We start from the raw sequence: 20,499 nt of genomic DNA, 5'->3' as shown, positions 1-20,499 counted from the left end.
TATTATAAATAAGACTGCTATTAACATAGTGGAACATGTGTTCTTATTACCAGTTGGGACATCTTCTGAATTTATGCCCAGGAGAGATATTGCTAGATCCTCCCGTAGTACTATGTCCAATTTTCTGAGGAACCACCAGGCTGATTTCCAGAGGGATTGTACCAGCTTGCAATCCCACCAGCAATGGAGGAGTGTTCCTCTTTCTCCACATCCTTGCCAGCATCTGCTGTCCACCTCAATTTTTGATCTTAGCCATTCTGACTGGTTTGAGGTGGAATTTCAGAGTTGTTTTGATTTGCATTTCCCTGATGATTAAGGGTATGGAGTACTACTCAGCTATTAAAAACAATGAATTTATGAAATTCCTAGGCAAATTGATGGATCTGGACGGTATCATCCTGAGTGAGGAACCCAATTACAAAAGAAATCACATGATATGCACTCACTGATAAGTAGATATTAGCCCAGAAACTTAGAATACCCAAGATACAATTTGCAAAACATATGAAACTCAAGAAGAAGGAATACCAAAGTGTGGATACTTTGTCCCTCCTTAGAACGGGGAACAAAATACCCATGTAAGGAGTTATAAAGACAGACAAAAGTTTGGAGATGAGATGGAAGGAAGGACAATGCAGAGACTGCCCCATTCGAGGATCCATACCATAACCAACCACGGAATGCACACATAATGTCATATGCCAAAAAGATTTTGCCTACTGGATCCTGATATAGCTGACTCTAGTGATGCTATGCCAGTGCCTGGCAAATACAAAAGTGGAGGCTCAGAGTCATCTATTGGATGGAACACATGGCCCCTAATGGAGGAGCAAGAGAAAGTATCCAAGGAGCTGAAGGGGTCTGTAACCATATAGGAGGAACAGCAATATGAACTAACCAGTACCCCCTGAGCTCATGTCTCCAGCTGCATATGTAGCAGAAGATGGCCTAATTGACCATCATTGGGAGGAGAGGTCCTTGGTCTTGCAAAGATTATATGCCCCAATACAGGGGAATACCAAGGCCAGAAAGTAGGAGTGGGTGGGTTGGAGAGCAGGGTGGGGATAGGGTATAAGGGAATTTGGGAATAGCATTTGAATTGTAAATAAAGAAAATATTTAATAAAAAATTGTTAAAAAAAAGATATGAAAAAGGAGCTATAATGTCTGATTCTGGGGAAAGCCAAAACCAAACCAAACCAAACCAAACCAAACCAAACCAAACCAAACCAAACCAAAACCAAACCAAACCAAACCAAACCAAAAAAACTCCATCAGATCCTACTATAAAATCCTATACTCAACAAAACTGGGATACTGGGGTGAAATAGACAACTTTCTAGACAGGTAGCAGGTACAAATGTTAAATCAGGATTAGATTACTGTTTTAAACAGTCCCATATACCCTAAAGAAATAGAAACTGTCATTAATAGTCTCCCAAAGAAACAAAACAACAACAACAAAAAAAACCTGTAGCCTCACCCAGCCTGAAGCAGGCTGGTACAAACCTTGTCAGCACTGAGGTGGGGCCACCTGTGGTGCAGTTTTCTGACTTGGCTGGCTTCTTTTTGAAGTGACAACTGCCCTGCTCTTCTGCTACCTGCGGAGAGGCTGAACTTGTCTTCCTGAGACATTCCTGAATAGGCAACCAGCCTGGCAACCGTTTGCTGACAGAATGGCTCCAGGCACCAAGTGTGGATTGGCAGGGGGTGGGGGATGGGAATGGGGGGGGATGGGCCTTCCTCCTTATAAGCATGGTCTCTTAGTAAACTCGTGAACTTTGAAAAGAAAATGTGTCTTGGTATCCATTAATTTCTCTCGCAGTCTAAGTCTCTTTCAGCCCCAGCCTGCCTCCCAAGTATACACAGTTCATGTAGGCCCTGGGTCGGCATACAACAGATATTTCATCTGAACAGGGACCTTGGGAAACAGCGGGAAAACACTGAGGGAATCGCTCTCTTGTATGGAGTTCCAAGAGAAGGAAAGAATCAGAGGATCATATCAGGCACAGTGAGCAACAGGTATTTATGCTAGCACTGGTTTAAACTTCATTTTTTAAAGTGTTGCTGGAGGTACAATAGGATATGGGCTAAGTTTGGAACAGTGCTGACCTGGCGTTAGGTTCACTTAGGTTTGACAGTGAAATATGTGTGGGACTAGAAACTTCAAATCAGACAGTTGTCTTCAGCTTTCAAAAGCTGTTTCAGGCTCTTCCAGTCAGAACAGCACCGGGGTAGCTAGGGCGCAGGGTCGGCTGACACCCGCCAGCTACCCACGACACCCACCACAGGATTTTGAGACTTCTGGTGAGTGGAACACAGCTTTTGCTCCAGTCCAATTACGCGGGACCTGAGACTGCTTTGGTTGGGGAGGCAGAAATCCGGCCTGAGTAGGGCCACAAGCCTCTTCCAGTCAGAACAGCACCAGGGTAGCTAGGGCGCAGGGTTGGCTGACACTCACCAGCTACCCACAACACCCGCCACAGGATCTTAAGACTTCTGGTGAGTGGAACACAGCTTCTGCTCCAATCCAATTGCGCGTGGGACCTGAGACTGCATTAGTTAGGGAAGCAGAAAACCGGCCTGAGTAGGGCCACAGGCCTCTTCCGGCCGAACCAGCACCGGAGTGCAGGGTCAGCTGACACCCGCCAGCTACCCACGACACCCACCACAGGATTTTGAGACTTCGGGTGAGTGGAACACAGAGTCTGCTCCAATCTTTAAACAGTGACAACGATAACAACTAACCCCAGAGATTACCAGATGGCAAAAGATAAACGTAATAATCTTACTAACAGAAACCAAGACCACTCACCATTATCAGAACCCAGCACTCCCACTTCGCCCAGTCCAGGGCACCCCAACACACCGGAAAAGCTAGACACGGATCTAAAAGCATATCTCATGATGATGGTAGAGGACATCAAGAAGAATTTTAATAACTCACTTAAAGAATTACAGGAGAACATGGCTAAAGAGTTACAAGTCCTTAAAGAAAAACAGGATAACACAATCAAACAGGTAGAAGTCCTTAAAGAAAAACAGGATAACACAATCAAACAGGTAGAAGTCCTTAAAGAAAAACAGGAAAACACATCCAAACAGATGATGGAAATGAACAAAACCATACTAGACCTAAAAAGGGAAGTAGACACAATAAAGAAAACCCAAAATGAGGCAACACTGGAGATAGAAAACTAGGAAAGAAATCTGGAACCATAGGTACGAGCATCAGCAACAGAATACAAGAGATGAAAGAGAGAATCTCAGGTGCAGAAGATTCCATAGAGAACATCGGCACAACAATCAAGGAAAATGTAAAACGCAAAAAGATCCTAACTCAAAACATCCAAGAAATACAGGACACAATGAGAAGACCAAACCTACGGATAATAGGAGTGGATGAGAATGAAGATTTTCAACTCAAAGGACCAGCAAACATCTTCAACAAAATTATAGAAGAAAACTTCCCAAACCTAAAGAAAGAGATGACCATGAACATATAAGAAGCCTACAGAACTCCAAATAGACTGGACCAGAAAAGAAATACCTCCCGACACATAATAATCAGAACAACAAATGCACTAAATAAAGATAGAATACTAAAAGCAGTAAGAGAAAAAGGCCAAGTAACATATAAAGGCAAGCCTATCAGAATTACACCAGATTTTTCACCAGAGACTATGAAAGCCAGAAGATCCTGGACAGATGTTATACAGACACTAAAAGAACACAAATTCCAGCCCAGGCTACTATACCCAGCCAAACTCTCAATTAACATAGATGGAGAAACCAAAGTACTCCACGACAAAACCAAATTCACACATTATCTCTCCAAGAATCCAGCCCTTCAAAGGATAATAACAGGAAAAAAACCAATACAAGGACAGGAACCACGCCCTAGAAACAACAAGAAGGTAATCCCTCAACAAACCTAAAAGAAGACAGCCACAAGAACAGAATGCCAACTTTAACAACAAAAATAACAGGAAACAACAATTACTTTTCCTTAATATCTCTTAATATCAATGGACTCAACTCCCCGATAAAAAGACATAGACTAACAAACTGGCTACACAAACAAGACCCAACATTTTGCTGCTTACAGGAAACTCATCTCAGAGAAAAAGATAGACACTACCTCAGAATGAAAGGCTGGAAAACAATTTTCCAAGCAAATGGTATGAAGAAACAAGCTGGAGTAGCCATTCTAATATCTGATAAGATTGAATTCCAACCCAAAGTCATCAAAAAAGACAGGGAGGGGCACTTCATACTCATCAGAGGTAAAAATCCTCCAAGAGGAACTATCAATCCTATCTATGCTCCATATCTATGCTCCAAATACAAAGGCAGCCACATTCATTAAAGAAACTTTAGTAAATCTCAAAGCACACATTGCACCTCATATAATAATAGTGGGAGACTTCAACACACCACTTTCACCAATGGACAGATCATGGAAACAGAAACTAAACAGGGACATAGTGAAACTAACAGAAATTATGAATCAAATGGATCTGGCAGATATCTACAGAATATTCTATCCTAAAACAAAAGGATATACCTTCTTCTCAGCACCTCATGGTACCTTCTCCAAAATTGACCACATAATTGGTCACAAAACAGTCCTCAACAGATACAATAATATTGAAATTGTCCCATGCATCCTATCAGATCACCATGGACTAAGGCTGATCTTCAATAACAAAATAAATAATAGAAAGCCAACATTCACGTGGAAACTGAACAACACTCTTCTCAATGATACCTTGGTCAAGGAAGAAATAAAGAAAGAAATTAAGGACTTTTTAGAGTTCAATGAAAATGAAGCCACAACATACCCAAACTTATGGGACGCAATGAAAGCATTTCTAAGAGGAAAACTCATAGCTCTGAGTGCCTCCAAAAAGAAACTAGAGAGAGCACACATTAGCAACTTGACAACACACCTAAAAGCACTAGAACAAAAGGAAGCAAACTCAACCAAGAGGAGTAGACTGCAGGAAATAATCAAACTCAGGGGCGAAATCAACCAAGTGGAAACAAGAAGAACTATTCAAAGAATCAACCAATCAAGGAGCTGGTTCTTTGAGAAAATCAACAAGATAGATAAACCCTTATCCAGACTCCCTAGAGGGCACAGGGAAAGCATCCTAATTAACAAAATCAGAAATGAAAAAGGAGACATAACAACAGATCCTGAAGACATCCAAAACACCATCAGATCCTTCTACCAAAGGCTATACTCAACAAAACTGGAGAACCTGGATGAAATGGAGAAGTTCCTAGACAGATACCAGGTACCAAAGTTGAATCAAGATCAGGTTAATGATCTAAACAGCCCTATATCCCCCAAAGAAATAGAAGCAGTCATTAATAGTCTCCCAACCAAAAAAAGCCCAGGACCAGATGGGTTAATGCAGAGTTCTATCAGACCTTCAAAGAAGATCTAATCCCAGTTCTTCACAAACTATTCCACAAAATAGAAACAGAAGGTACTCTACCCAACTCATTCTATGAAGCCACAATTACTCTGATACCTAAACCACAAAAAGACCCAACAAAGATAGAAAACTTCAGACCAATATCCCTTATGAATATTGATGCAAAAATCCTCAATAAAGTTCTTGCTAACCGAATCCAAGAACACATCAAAACAATCATCCATCCTGACCAAGTAGGTTTCATCCCAGGGATGCAAGGATGGTTCAATACACGGAAATCCATTTGTATATAAACAAATTCAAAGACAAAAACCACATGGTCATCTCGTTAGATGCCGAAAAAGCATTTGACAAGATCCAACACCCATTCATGATAAAAGTCTTGGAAAGATCAGGAACTCAAGGCCCATAACTAAACATAATAAAAGCAATCTACAGCAAACCAGTAGCCAACATCAAAGTAAATGGTGAGAAGCTTGAAGCAATCCCTCTAAAATCAGGGACTAGACAAGGCTGTCCACTTTCTCCATACCTATTCAACATTGTACTTGAAGTCCTAGCCAGAGCAATTCGACAACAAAAGGAGATCAAAGGGATACAAATTGGAAAAGATGAAGTCAAAATATCACTTTTTGCAGATGATATGATAGAATACATAAGTGACCCTAAAAATTCCACCAGAGAACTCCTAAACCTGATAAACAGCTTCGGTGAAGTAGCTGGATATAAAATTAACTCAAACAAATCAATGGCCTTTCTCTACCCAAAGAATAAACAGGCCGAGAAAGAAATTAGGGAAACAACCCCCTTCTCAATAGTCACAAATAATATAAAATATCTTGGCATGACTCTAACTAAGGAAGTGAAAGATCTGTATAATAAAAACTTCAAGTCTCTGAAGAAAGAAATTATAGAAGATCTCAGAAGATGGAAAGATCTCCCATGCTCATGGATTGGCAGGATCAACATTGTAAAAATGGTTATCTTGTCAAAAGCAATATACAGATTCAATGCAATCCCCATCAAAATTCCAACTCAATTCTTCAACGAATTAGAAAGTGCAATCTGCAAATTCATCTGGAATAACAAAAAAACCTAGGATAGCAAAAACTCTTCTCAAGGATAAAAGAACCTCTAGTGGAATCACCATGCCGGACCTAAAGCTTTACTACAGAGCTGTGATAAAAACTGCATGGTACTGGTATAGTGACAGACAAATAGACCAATGGAATAGAATTGAAGACCCAGAAATGAACCCACACACCTACGGTCACTTGATCTTCGACAAGGGAGCTAAAAACATCCAGTGGAAGAAAGACAGCATTTTCAACAAATGGTGCTGGCACAACTGGTTGTTAACATGTAGAAGAATGCGAATCAATCCATTCCTATCTCCTTGTACTAAGGTCAAGTCTATGTGGATCAAGGAACTTCACATAAAACCAGAGACACTGAAACTGATAGAGGAGAAAGTGGGGAAAAGCCTTGAAGATATGGGTACAGGGGAAAAATTCTTGAATAGAACAGCAATGGCTTGTGTTGTAAGATCGAGAATTGACAAGTGGGACCTCATGAAACTGCAAAGCTTCTGCAAGGAAAAGACACCATCAATAAGACAAAAAAACCACCAACAGATTGGGAAAGGATCTTTACCTATCCTAAATCAGATAAGGGACTAATATCCAATATATATAAAGAACTCAAAAAGGTGGACTCCAGAAAGTCAAATAACCCCATTAAAAAATGGGGCTCAGAACTGAACAAAGAATTCTCACCTGAAGAATACCGAATGGCAGAGAAGCACCTGAAAGAATGTTCAACATCCTTAATCATCAGGGAAATGCAAATCAAAACAACCCTGAGATTCTACCTCATACCAGTCAGAATGGCTAAGATCAAAAATTCAGGTGACAGCAGATGCTGGCGAGGATGTGGAGAAAGAGGAACACTCCTCCATTGTTGGTGGGATTGCAAGCTTGTACAACCACTCTGGAAATCAGTCTGGCGGTTCCTCAGAAAATTGGACATAGTACTACCGGAGGATCCAGCAATACCTCTCCTGGGCATATATCCAGAAGATTTCCCAACCGGTAAGAAGGACACATGCTCCACTATGTTCATAGCAGCCCTATTTATAATAGCCAGAATCTGGAAAGAACCCAGATGTCCCTCAACATCGGAATGGATACAGAAATTATGGTACATTTACACAATGGAGTACTACTCAGCTATTAAAAAGAATGAATTTATGAAATTCCTAGCCAAATGGATGGACCTGGAGTGCATCATCTTGGGTGAGGTAACACAATCACAAAGGAACTCACACAATATGTATTCACTGATAAGTGGATATTAGCCCAAAACTTAGGATACCCAAGATATAAGATACAATTTGCTAAACGCATGAAACTCAAGAAGAATGAAGACCAAAATGTGGACACTGTGCCCCTTCTTAGAATTGGGAACAAAACACCCATGGAAGGAGTTACAGAGACAAAGTTTGGAGCTGTGATGAAAGGATGGACCATCAAGAGACTGCCGTATCCAGGGATCCATCCCATAATCAGCTTCTAAACGCGGACACCATTGCATACACTAGCAAGATTTTGCTGAAAGGACCCAAATATAGCTGTCTCTTGTGAGACTATGCAAGGGCCTAGCAAACACAGGAGTGGATGCTCACAGTCAGCTATTGGATGTATCACAGGGCTCCCAATGGAGAAGCTAGAGAAAGTACCCAAGGAGCTAAAGGGATCTGCAACCCTATAGTTGGAACAACATGATGAACTAACCAGTACCCCAGAGCTCTTGTCTCTAGCTGCATATGTATCGAAAGATGGCCTAGTCGGCCATCAATGGAAAGAGAGGCCCATTGGACTTGCAAACTTTATATGCCCCAATATAGGGGAATGCCAGGGCCAAAAGAATGGGAATGGGTGGGTAGGGAAGTGGGGGGCGCTATGTGGGACTTTTGGGATAGCATTGGAAATGTAATTGAGGAAAATATGTAATAAAAAATATTAAAAATTTAAAAAAAAAATAGCTGTTTCAGGTGAGATGAATAGGGTTTAAAATAATGAAACAGGCGGTTGTCCACAGTCAAGCACTGCATCAAGCTAGTGGAATAGAGTTTAAGATAATAAAATAAAATAAAATAAAATAAAATAAAATAAAATAAAATAGATGAAAATGGATTTTGAAACTCTCCCAGAGACAGAGAGAAATTGGGGGGTGCCATGCTTTATTCTATTTGGTTCTACAGCTGACGTTCTCTGCCTCTTTGTGCTGTCTAATGTCTAGTGCACTGGCCGGTTTACATGTGAAAGACCCACAACCTGAGGACTCCCCCAAGTTCTGACTCAGGAGAGGCAGACACCCCAAATCACACAAGAAACGGTCTTGCTGCAACTGCAAGAGGATTTTTATTCAAGAGCACTCTAGGGCCCATGGTCATACACCACACAGGGGTAGAAGACCATGGCGCCCCGAGTAGCTGAGTAAGGGGGTATTTAAAGGAAGAAACCACAACTCATGGAGGTGGGGAGGGCGTTGTTGGAAAATACCAAAAATACCAGTTAAGAGTCACAAGGAAGTACAAAGTCACAAGTGTCAGGTTATCTCTCAAGACAGTTTCTAAGAGCCCCTAAAGATAGCACATTTGCATTGCAGGTTCCAGCAATGGTCAGGGTGGGTCAGGGTGACTTTCTTTGAATGAACACTCTTTGAACCCAGGAAGCCGGTGGGTGGAGGAAAGAATGTCGCTATCAGTTTTATGACTAGCACCTGGAGCACTAAGCCACAAAAGCCACACTCCCAAGCCTGGGCCCAAAAGCCTCGAATTTTGTTTTTACTTTGCTATACTTTTTAAATACTTCTTCACATGTCGATTTATGTGTGTTTTGTTTCGTTGTCTGAATGACTGAATGTTCTGTGTTTCATGTTGGAAAATAAAAATGGCTAAGACTTTATCTGCTGGTTCAGCCAAGCCCGAGAGTGGCCATAATTTAGCCAGGGATCAGGCACAGCAGGGGAGCCACTGCTGGAAAAAGCTGCTTTCAAAGAAAGGGAGTCTGCAGCTTCTTAGTTTTGGGGCACAAAAGCTGAGAGTTGTTTTTTTCCTAGAAAATTCTCTTCAATCTTGATTATTGTGTTTAGCAAATGACAAAGTGCTTTTTTAATCTTATAATTATAGCTATAAAAAGTAAAATTCTTTGATTGGTCTAAATTTATAGGATTCCTGTAGCCAGTTAAATTAGCTTTTACTGGTCTTAAAGATATAATATGCTCTGCGTGTCTTCATCATAGAATATTAGCTTATAAGTTATTGGGTATGATTTAAAAGGTGTAAGACAGCTTTGAATTGGTGACTCAGGTTTGGAGTCTTTTAAACACGTGGCATAAAGCAGACCAAAACAAACAAACAAACAAACAAACAAACAAACAAAAACAAAACAAACCAAAACCAAAACCAAAACCAAAACCAAAACCAAAACCAAAACCAAAACCAAAACCAAAACCAAAACCAAAACCAAAACCAAAACCAAAACCAAAACCAAAACCAAAAAAAACTAGGCCTCTAAGGGATACTTCTAGTTGAGATAATATTTAATTCGATTCTTATCCTAAAGGGTAGACTTAGAGATAAGATTTAAAACGATGTCTCTTTAATGAAGCATTAATATTTGCACTGTCATGCATTCATAGGTATAAATTGGCAGCCAAACTTCGTAACATGATAGTAATGCTTCTAATATTGATTTTAATGATGATAAATTGTTTTAAAATTGGGTTTTGCTTTCCCAAGTTTGTAGATATCATCCTTTCATTGCAAAAGAAACTTGAAAATTATGGTTAAAACTGCCAGTGTTCCATTGACTGCAGCTTGCAGTTTGATCGCAAATTTAAGATTTTCTACTCACCCATATATTGTTAATTATGATTATTACAAGAGTAATCATCTTATGAGAGCACTAATACAGCTCTCTGTGGCCATACAGCCAGACAAAGCTCAGAGTAGCCTCACAGAGGCTTGTGTGATTTTCTTTTGTCTTGCAAATGGTGCCTAAGGAAGCTCTTGAAACTTACCTCTCCCTGCCTCCATGGGAATTTTCTTTTAGCTAAAAGAACACTGTTGCAGATCTATCCAGATGTTGTTCTAAATAAAGTTCAAATTCAAAGTTTATAAAAGGTCAATCAGGCTGTAGAACTTATAAAGGCATTATTATCTGGCTTGCCTACTTCATGTAAAGTTATTATAGATTTAAAAGTTTGTTTTTTCCTTTGCATTCTGACAATTGTAAAGTGTTTTCTCTTCTAGTGAACTGATGATCACTCGAAAAATTTGCCTCTAGGTATGACTAATATAGCTTTATATTATGTAAGAAAAAATTTTACTGTCTCTGCTTCTATACAAGAAGCTAACAGTTTGAATCTTTCAGTGTATATTGTTTCCTAAGTGGAAAGTATTTTATTAGCTAATGCCTCTCAAGGGAAGTTCACTTCAAATCTTTGCTCTCACACAATGAGCTTTAAAGTTCTGGGAAGTAGTTGTTGCTCCAGAAAATATTCAGAGACTATATCTTTATAATATTTAGGTTTTTATTTATACTAGAAAATTGTGGTACAGAAAATCTAAGAGGAAGAAATTGATTTGCTTCAAAATTTTATTTTCAAAACCTGCCAGGAGATGTTAATTGACTAAGACCTCACCTTAAACTCACCACAGGAGAACTTAAGCCCTTGTTAGATGCTATCTAGTGAGATTCATATTAACTGGTGAGAAACAAAAAGGCTTTACAGAAAGTAGAAAAAACTTCTGTGATCAATTATTATTAATTATGATCTATGGTAATCAAATATTAGCTGCTTATTTTAGTTAGGGTTATTAAATGTGCCCACAGCGATTCTCTGACAAGAGAAAACGTTATTGTAAAGTCATCTTTCTTCACCTCCCGGCCAATTGTTGGCCTACGCGGAAAGCTGATCCGCCAGCTGCTGGCTGCTGCAAGGCAGGGCCGTGGGGGTGCAGCTGCAGCACGGCTTTCCCTGAGTGGTGAAGGCGCTGTAGGGTGCCAGAAAATGGGCACCTTTGTAGTGGACTCAGCGGCGGGCGCACGCTGTGGCCCCCATGGCATCCGCCTGTCCCCACTGGGGGTGGCCATATTTTTTCTGCTGGGGCTCTGGGTGCTCCACTACCGCCTGGGCTTCCTGGCCAGCTGCTTCGGCCTCTTTGGCCAGGCCAAGGTGTCGTTCACCTCAAAGCAAAGTTTTGACATCCTATTACAGCTGCTGTGGTGCTAATAAAGAATTGTAAGATAAATTCATATACTTTAGAAAACCTAAAACAAAAAATTGTGACTTAAGAACCTGACAAAGTGTCTGTTCCTTGTTCCAAACAGCAATTAATTTGGTTATTATAGAATATTGATATTTGGCCTATTGCATACTATCATTTTAAATAAAATTGATAGTTACTATACAAAAGATAAGTTTAAAATTGTTTTTATGCATGCTTTTGTACCTTCTATAAATTCATGCATGCATCCCATTTACTGTGTTTAAAAACAGCCCTTCTATGGGAGAAAAGTATATGTGAATTGGATCACACACTTATTCTTTTTCAGTTTCCTCCTGCTTCAGCTAATTAAATTGTGTGCTGTAGATAGTGTTTTAAAATGTTGAATAATCAAGCTTTAATTTGTATATTTATCAATATATATCTCAGAGCTTATAATTGCTTAAAATTGTTCATCCCCCAGATACTTAAATTCTCAAATTGGCAATGGTTTATGCATATACAACTCATAAGAAAAAATGCTGTCCTTTTTAGAAGACTGTTTTTGGACATTTAAAATTTTGTTCTAGATTGCTTGTACAAGACCCCTTAAGGCAATGTCATGCTAGATTTATATCTTAGGCAGATTACAGACCTTACATAAGAGTAATCTCGTTCTTTATATAATCAAAACAGCAATGGCTTAAGATAATATTTTGGTATTTTTAGAGAATGTGCATGTCAAATTGAAAAAAAAATTGTTCTTGGTGTCCTCAGATTCTACCTGTTTCCACCATAATGGTGTTACTTCTTGAGGACTTATACTTAATTGCTGCAAAAGAATGCTCTTATTTCTGATTAATAAATAAATAAATTATTCACATGTGACTATTAATAACTTCTCAAGCCTTCTAGTTACAACCGTGAAAGACCCACAACGTGAGGACTCACCCACATTCTGACTCAGGAGAGGCGACACCCCAAATCACACAAGAAACGGTCTTGCTGCAACTTGCAAGAGGATTTTTATTCGAGAGCGTTCTCGGGCCCATGGTCATACACCACGCAGGGGTAGAGGACCATGGCGCCCCGAGTAGCTGAGTAAGGGGGTATTTAAAGGAAGAAACCACAACTCAAGGAAGTGGGGAGGGGTTGTTGGAAAAATACCAAAGATACCAGTTAAGAGTCATAAGGAAGTGTAAAGTCACAAGAGTCACAGAGAATACCTGGTAATTGTTTTGGTTAACTCTCAGTTTCTAAGAGCCCCTAACAATAGCACATTTGCATGGCAGTTTCCGGGTTGGTCAGGGTGACTTTCTTTGAATGAACACTCTTTGAACTCAGGAAGCAGGTAGGTGGAGGAAGGAATGTCGCTATCAAGGTATGATTAGCATACCTTGGAGCAATGAGTCACAAAGGTTACATTCCCAAGCCTCGACCTAAAGGCCTAGAATTTTGTTACTTCTTCATTCCCCCCCCTTTTTTTTTTTTGTTAATAGTTCTAATCTTAGAACTAGACACTATCTTTTCTCTGACATATTTGATCCTTTAGGGCATAGTACTGTTGTCTCAAAACTAAAAGCCGCACTGCACTAATTCTTGTTCTAATAAAGGTGACTTGTCTATTTAACACACATGCACCTATAATTAAAAGCAGAAGCAAAATCAAAAGGGGTATCATAAAGGTAGAAAGTAGGGTGGTCAAGAGTACAAGATAAGGGCCTTTCCACCGGAGTCTCAAGGTTTTCTGTGCAGAGACGTCTAATGTAGCAGGTCTTCTTCTCTTGAGTAGGCCTTCTGGAGCTGCTTTTTTGCTCGCTGTCTCACTCACTGGAGCACCTTGAGCCTAGAGAACAAAGGCTGGGATAGCAGCATGTCAGCACTATGTACAGAGGCTATTTTTACCAGTGGAGGGGGCCCCCTGTAGAGTAATTCATAAGGGGGTCAGTCTAAACTGTCCAGGGGTGTTTCTAACCCTGAAGAGCAAAGGGTAGGAGAGCTATCCAATCATTAGCGCCAGTCTCTGTTGTCAATTTGGTAAGGGTCTCTTAATGGTTCTATTTATTTTCTCTACCTGTCCTGAGCTTTGGGCCTGTATGCACAATGTAACTTCTAACCGATCTCTAATATCTTGGCCAGTCCCTGATTTACCTGGGCAACAAAGGCAGGTCCATTACCTTGGGAAGATTTCTTTTAGGATCTTCAGTCCTGGTAGGAAAAGCTTCTATCCATCTTGAAACGGTGTCTATAAACACTAACAAGTACTTGTTGCAATATCTAGCTGGCTTAATTTCTGTAAATTCTACCTCGTCATAGCACAGGCCTTGCAGCTTTTGACTATTTCTTCTGCCAAGTCAGAGAGTCCTGTAACATAGTAGTCGAAGGACCTAACCACACCTTTGAATTTCTTGGCCCCCAGGTGGGTCAAATACTGTCCAAACTTGATAGTGCTCAGGGGTGTATCTAAAGCTGGTCTCTCTGATGTCATAATAATCTTTAGGCTCCTTGACTGCCAGGATCATTGCTCCTTGAGTCACCTGTTTGGCAGTTAGATCTGCTATCTGATTTTCTTTAGCCACAGCATCTTAGGTCTTTTTCTGCAGATGTCAACAGCCCTCTTTGTCTGTATATTGCTCTGTCCACCACCATACTGCTGTCCCCGCCTTCTGCTTACCTTTAACCTTGAGGCTGCTGTCATCAGTGTACCAGCTCGAACCCTCAGGCCAAGGCTGATCTGATCCTTCAGATCATTTCAGCGCAGTGGTGAGTAGGTGCAGTCTCACACAGTGGGACAGCAGGTGGAATGAAGCGAAGTTCAACAAAAAGTTCTGATGTGTCACAGGAGCATTGGTAGTCATCCATCAGTCAGGGGGCTTTCAGATAATGCTTTCAAGAGCGTGGGATGCCATTACAGCCAGTTGCTGTCCCAGAGTGAGCTTATCAGCATCCTTGACAAGCAGATTATGGCAGTAATAGCTTACAGGCAAGAAAACCACCCGCTGGCAACAGGGTGTAACTTCTTGGTTAGGTAAGCCACTGGCCTTTTTCAAAGTCCCAAAGTCTGAGCAAGAACTCCTCTGGCGACCCCTGATCTCTCTTCCACATAAAGAGTGAAAGGCTTGGTTAGGTCAGGCAAAGGCTGGCCATCAAGAGGGCCTTTTTAATTTTTTAAAGGCTTTCTGGCAATCCGGGATCCACAAAACACCTCCCCTTTCTTGGTTAGGGGGTACAACAGGGCAGCTAAGGTCGCCAACCCAGGTGTCTAGAGTCTGTAGAAGCCAGCAGTACCCAAGAATTTTCTTACTTGCCTTGGTGTAGTTAGCCACTACTTCCCGTCTCGAAGGGTGTCTCTCAAATAAGTAACTTCAGTTTGACACAGCTGAGCCTTTTTAGCTGAGGCTCGGTCTTCAGTTGCCCAGGTTTCCTGTCTAGATCCTGTCTTTTTCTTTCTCTCCTATCACTGTGGCCAAGATTCTAGTCAAATTTTTTCTTGTCTATGATCCCTCCTGTTTTCTCTTTCTTCTGCCTCCCGCCTCTCTCTCTCTCACACACACACTTTCTCTGCCTCTTTCACTAGACTGCCTAACTGTCTCCCTCTTTTCTCTGAAGCTTCTTTCTGATATCGGGGGCCAACTGCCTTATGAAGGCCAGCCAGGCCACTGAGGCCTTCTGGGCTTCCGAGGTAAGATTAAAGGGAGTGAACTGCCTGAAGGCTTCCATAAGTCTTTCAAGGAACATTGAGGGAGGTTCAATCGGCCCCTGCATTACCTCTTACCTTAGCCAAATTAGTGGGCCCATCTTGAGGCACCTTGGAGACCAGAGCCTGGCGTTAGATTTTCAAGCTCTCCTTACCTTCAGCCATGCCGCAGTCGCAACTGGGGCGAGTCAAAAGGAATCCCATGTCGATCTCATTTTGTAGCTGTGTAGACCTCCGTTGGCTTCCGGGCCATTTTTCTAGCTTCTAACAGAATTCTCTCTCGCTCTTCGGTTGTTAAGAGCATCTGCAACAGCTGTTGATAATCATCTCAAGTAGGCTGATGAGAAAACATAAGGAACTCTACCAACCCTGTGAGGCGTTGGGGATCCTGAGAAAGGGGGTGGTTAGTTTTTCAGTTATAAATACCAACAGAGGAAAATGACCAGTACTGAAGGGTTTAAAGTTTGGGCGGGTCCACCAGAGTCCACCCGGACTCTGTGCTCTGCTGTTCCATGTACCACAGCGGTCCGCCTCTCGACAACCCGAGGGGTTTAGGGTTCCCTCGGCAGCTGGGGTTGAGGCTGTGGATAAGGGGAAGGTTGTGGACTAGGCCACTCAGGAGGCTTCATACAACCACAATTTTGAGAAGCAAAACCAAATTTTAACAGTGAAAACAATCTAGTTTTTCTTTAAAAATGAACTTCAAAAACATTACTTGCTACAAATTTTGGCTGCCTGTTCCTGCACACAAACACAAGAAGGTGTAGTCGCCAATATTTCAAAAAGACACTACCCTAAATCTTATCTTTTATAAATCGGATTTCTAGGATAAGAATTACATAGAATATTACTCAATTTAGGCGTATCTTTAGAGACCTGTTCCCATGGATTGTCTCATGCTGCATGTTGTTGTTCTAAATTACTCTAACCCAGAGTTACCAGTTTAAGTCAACTTTTTGTTACCAGTGTTACAAATTTTTAATCATAACTAATAACTTATGAGCCACTAATCTATAACCAAGACATATAAAAACATATTTATACTTTTGAAACTATTTAGAAACAAAAATGAAATGGCCGCATACATTTGTTCATTTAAACCAAACAAAATTCTTAATTTTTCTAGCTGTAATTTCAAGAGAGGAGCACCTTGTCACCTGATGAATCCAATAATCACAAGCACAGAGATTTTTGTAGGAAAAACAGCCATTTGTTCCCTTACCATAGAACTTAAGAACTTGAGAAGCTGGTGGTCCCTATAAGAGCAGCGTTTATAATCAGCTCCTAGCAGGGCTTCTCTAGCCACACTAGATTCCTAACTACAGGTGCAGGGCTCCAAAGACCAATTAAAACTGTTTATTTTATTTTATTTTTTTTACCAAATTATCCCCAGATAGTCGGAGAGTACTGCTTTTCTCAAAACCCATTCTCTCACATCTCAGGTGTAAACTATCTCTAGTCAGGGTATAAAGCACCTATGAGAATTACCTTTGCTTTTCTAGATTTTCACATAGCTCTAAACACATACACAAAAACACATAAAACAGAAACCAACAGATCCAGACACATTCGACCCTTTCTTGTCCTCTACAAGTAGGCAAGAGAATTAGACGATTTTGGAGGGGGAAGCTTCCGCTTCAACAGAACTCGGTCCCTCTGACCGATCCGGAGACGGCCAGGCGTCCCTGGCTCTCCTTACCTCCCAGGGCGTCCCCCAGGGCCACAGCCTGTGGTCCTCCTAGCACGTCTGCCGACCACAGTCCTCCGGTCCTTACGGCCCAAAAGGACAGCTGCAAATACCGACCGCGCGCGCATTTCAGACCCCATCACCCCATCGTCTACAAACACCAGCATCCATTTCTACCTAGACGACCAAAACCAGAGAAGCACACTTGTTCCTCACTCTGCCAGGTGTAAAACCAAGGCACGAGGTGGGACTCGAACCCACGATCTCGCAACCCGAAAACCAAGACACAAATTTCACTCTGCTAGGTGTAAAACCAAGGCACGAGGTGGGACTCGAACCCACGATCTCGCAACCCGAAAACCAAGACACAAATTTAATAAACTCAGATGGATCCGAACTCAGACTTCGCCATGCTTCAGAAACATAGGACAAGACACAAACAACCCAACACAACAAGCACATGTTCCAATGTTCGTTTCAGAAAACAGACACTCAAAACAGAGACACCGGCCGGCACACACACAAGAGGGGATCCCCATACCTCCAAGTCGGTTCTCGGGTGTGAGGGGTGGTCGCGTTTCCCGGCCAACGCACCAAATGAAAGACCCACAACGTGAGGACTCCCCCACATTCTGACTCAGGAGAGGCGACACCCCAAATCACACAAGAAACGGTCTTGCTGCAACTTGCAAGAGGATTTTTATTCGAGAGCGTTCTCGGGCCCATGGTCATACACCACGCAGGGGTAGAGGACCATGGCGCCCCGAGTAGCTGAGTAAGGGGGTATTTAAAGGAAGAAACCACAACTCAAGGAAGTGGGGAGGGGTTGTTGGAAAAATACCAAAGATACCAGTTAAGAGTCATAAGGAAGTGTAAAGTCACAAGAGTCACAGAGAATACCTGGTAATTGTTTTGGTTAACTCTCAGTTTCTAAGAGCCCCTAACAATAGCACATTTGCATGGCAGTTTCCGGGTTGGTCAGGGTGACTTTCTTTGAATGAACACTCTTTGAACTCAGGAAGCAGGTAGGTGGAGGAAGGAATGTCGCTATCAAGGTATGATTAGCATACCTTGGAGCAATGAGTCACAAAGGTTACATTCCCAAGCCTCGACCTAAAGGCCTAGAATTTTGTTACTTCTTCACCGCTCATCAAGAGAAACAACTGAAAGTGTAATTAGTCACTGCCCATGTTAAAACTAACTATAACAGTCAAGTATTTGAGATGTTTTGTCAACAATCTAATAATTCTCAAAGACAAGGTATTAAACTATAGCTTCTGAAAAACAAAGAAGGGGAGGAATTATATCCTTGCGCACATTACTTAAATCATATTTTTATTTTAAGAATTTTGAAATTTGGATGCCAAAGAACTTAATAAATGCCTTATAGAATCTTAAAACTAGACATAATCATGTCTAGGTGAGATGAAATGAATATACTTATTGGCATATGGCTTGATCCTGAACAGCTACCCTATTGAGGAAAGGGGAAAGCTTAGGTTCTCTCCACAGAATGCTGCAGAAGCTTGACAACTGTCAGAAGGATTCGTGTGACAAGCTGACCTGTGAGTTTGCTGAGTGTCCTAACTGTGGTGACAAGAAAGCTGAATTGGGTATAAGTTTTTGACCCACCTTTGCTTGCCTTTGTCCCAGATTGTTGCAAAGGTGCCTTGCTTCAAGCTTTTTAACCTTATGGGACATAGAACGTGAGAGACTGTGGAATCTGACTTAGAAGGATTATTTATAAGAAAGAGTTATAATGATTCCTTTCTTTCCTTCAATGTGACCAGTTATTCTAACTCAATCTTGGACTGGTCTAGTAATAATTCCAATATTAGAGATTCCTATTGAAGATAGCTAAAAATCTTAATTACCTAGCAAATTTAACTTGGAGATTATTCTATTACATGAGAAACAGCCTTTCTGTTAATTCTCAAAGCCAGCTCCCCCACACCAGGAGGTCAGAGTCTGAGCTTGATAGTTGCTAATTTGCAACTGAATAAAGTACCTGGGCTTCCACAAAGAAGATTTTATCCTGTTGCTTTTCACTGTCTCGACTTTGTTTTTCAAGCAAGTCAGTCAATGCCTCATAGTGTGATTTCAGCAATCATGCAGCCTCACCTCCAGCAAGCGCGGGTGGCAGAAATTAATCAATATGAAGAAGCATATTCAGTGTATATTGTAGCTTTGGTCTGATTTGGGAATAAGGTGTGCTTTGAGGGCCAGACAGTCAATGATGGGCAACCAGATTTCGGAGCCATATCACTCTAAGACAGAGGTATATGACAAGAGGCCGTGGTTTGTTAATAGTACACCACAGAGCCATATTTGTGCAAAATAAACACAAACAAGCTGCATATATTCTCCTTGATGGATAAGAATGGCTGGGGAAAATCTGAGATCCTAAAACAGGCACAGCCAGCAGCCACCATAACTCCCAGGCAGGACTATGGAACATAAATAAATCTTATGTCTCTGTCTAGCTATTTTTATTATATAATCAGGGAGGAATTGTAGCCTCCCCAGCCTGAAGCAGGCTGGTACAAACCTTGTCACCACTGAGGTGGGGCCACCTGTGGTGCAGCTTTCCAACTTGACTGGCTCCTTTTTGAAGTGACAACTGCCCTGCTCTTCTGCTACCTGCCTAGAGGCTGAACCTGTCTTCCTGAGACATTCTTAATAAGCAACCAGCCTGGCGACCAAATGCTGACAGAATGGCTCCAGGTACCAAGAGTGGACTGGTGGGGTGGGGTGGGGTGGGGTGGGCCTTCCCCATAATAAGCACAGTCTCTTAGTAAACTTGTGGGCCTTGAACAGAAAATGTGTTTTGGTCTCCATTAATTTCTCTCGAAGTCTAAGTCTCTTTCAGCCCCAGCCTGCCTCCCAGGTGTACCCGGTTCACATAGGCTGTGGGCCAGCATACAACAAATGCCCAGGACCAGATGGGTTTAGTGTAGAGTTCTATCAAACTTTCAAAGAAGACAATTACCAATACTCCTCATACTATTCCACAAAATAGATAAAGAAGGTACTCTACCCAATTCATTCTATGAAGCCACAGTTACTCTGATACCTAAACCACAGAAAGACCCAACCAAAAAAAAAAAAAAAAAAAAGAAGAGAATTTCATACCAATTTTCCTTGTGAATATAGATGCAAAACTACTCAATAAAATCTCACAAACCGAATTCAAGAATCCATTAAAAGGACCATCCATCATGATAAAATAGGCTTCATTCCAGGGTTGCAGGGATGGTTCAATATACAGAAAGATTCCATCAATGTAATCCACTATATAAACAAACTGAAAGAAAAAAAAATGATCATCTCAGTAGATGCTGAGAAATCATTTGACAAAATCCAACACCTGTTCATGGTAAAAGGCTTGGGAAGTT

The sequence above is a fragment of the Mus caroli genome, unplaced genomic scaffold (assembly GCF_978045245.1).
Source record: "Mus caroli unplaced genomic scaffold, Mus_caroli_1 scaffold_13, whole genome shotgun sequence".
Lineage (NCBI taxonomy): Eukaryota > Metazoa > Chordata > Mammalia > Rodentia > Muridae > Mus > Mus caroli.
The sequence above is the reverse complement of the archived record's forward strand: the minus strand, read 5'-3'. Positions refer to the sequence as shown.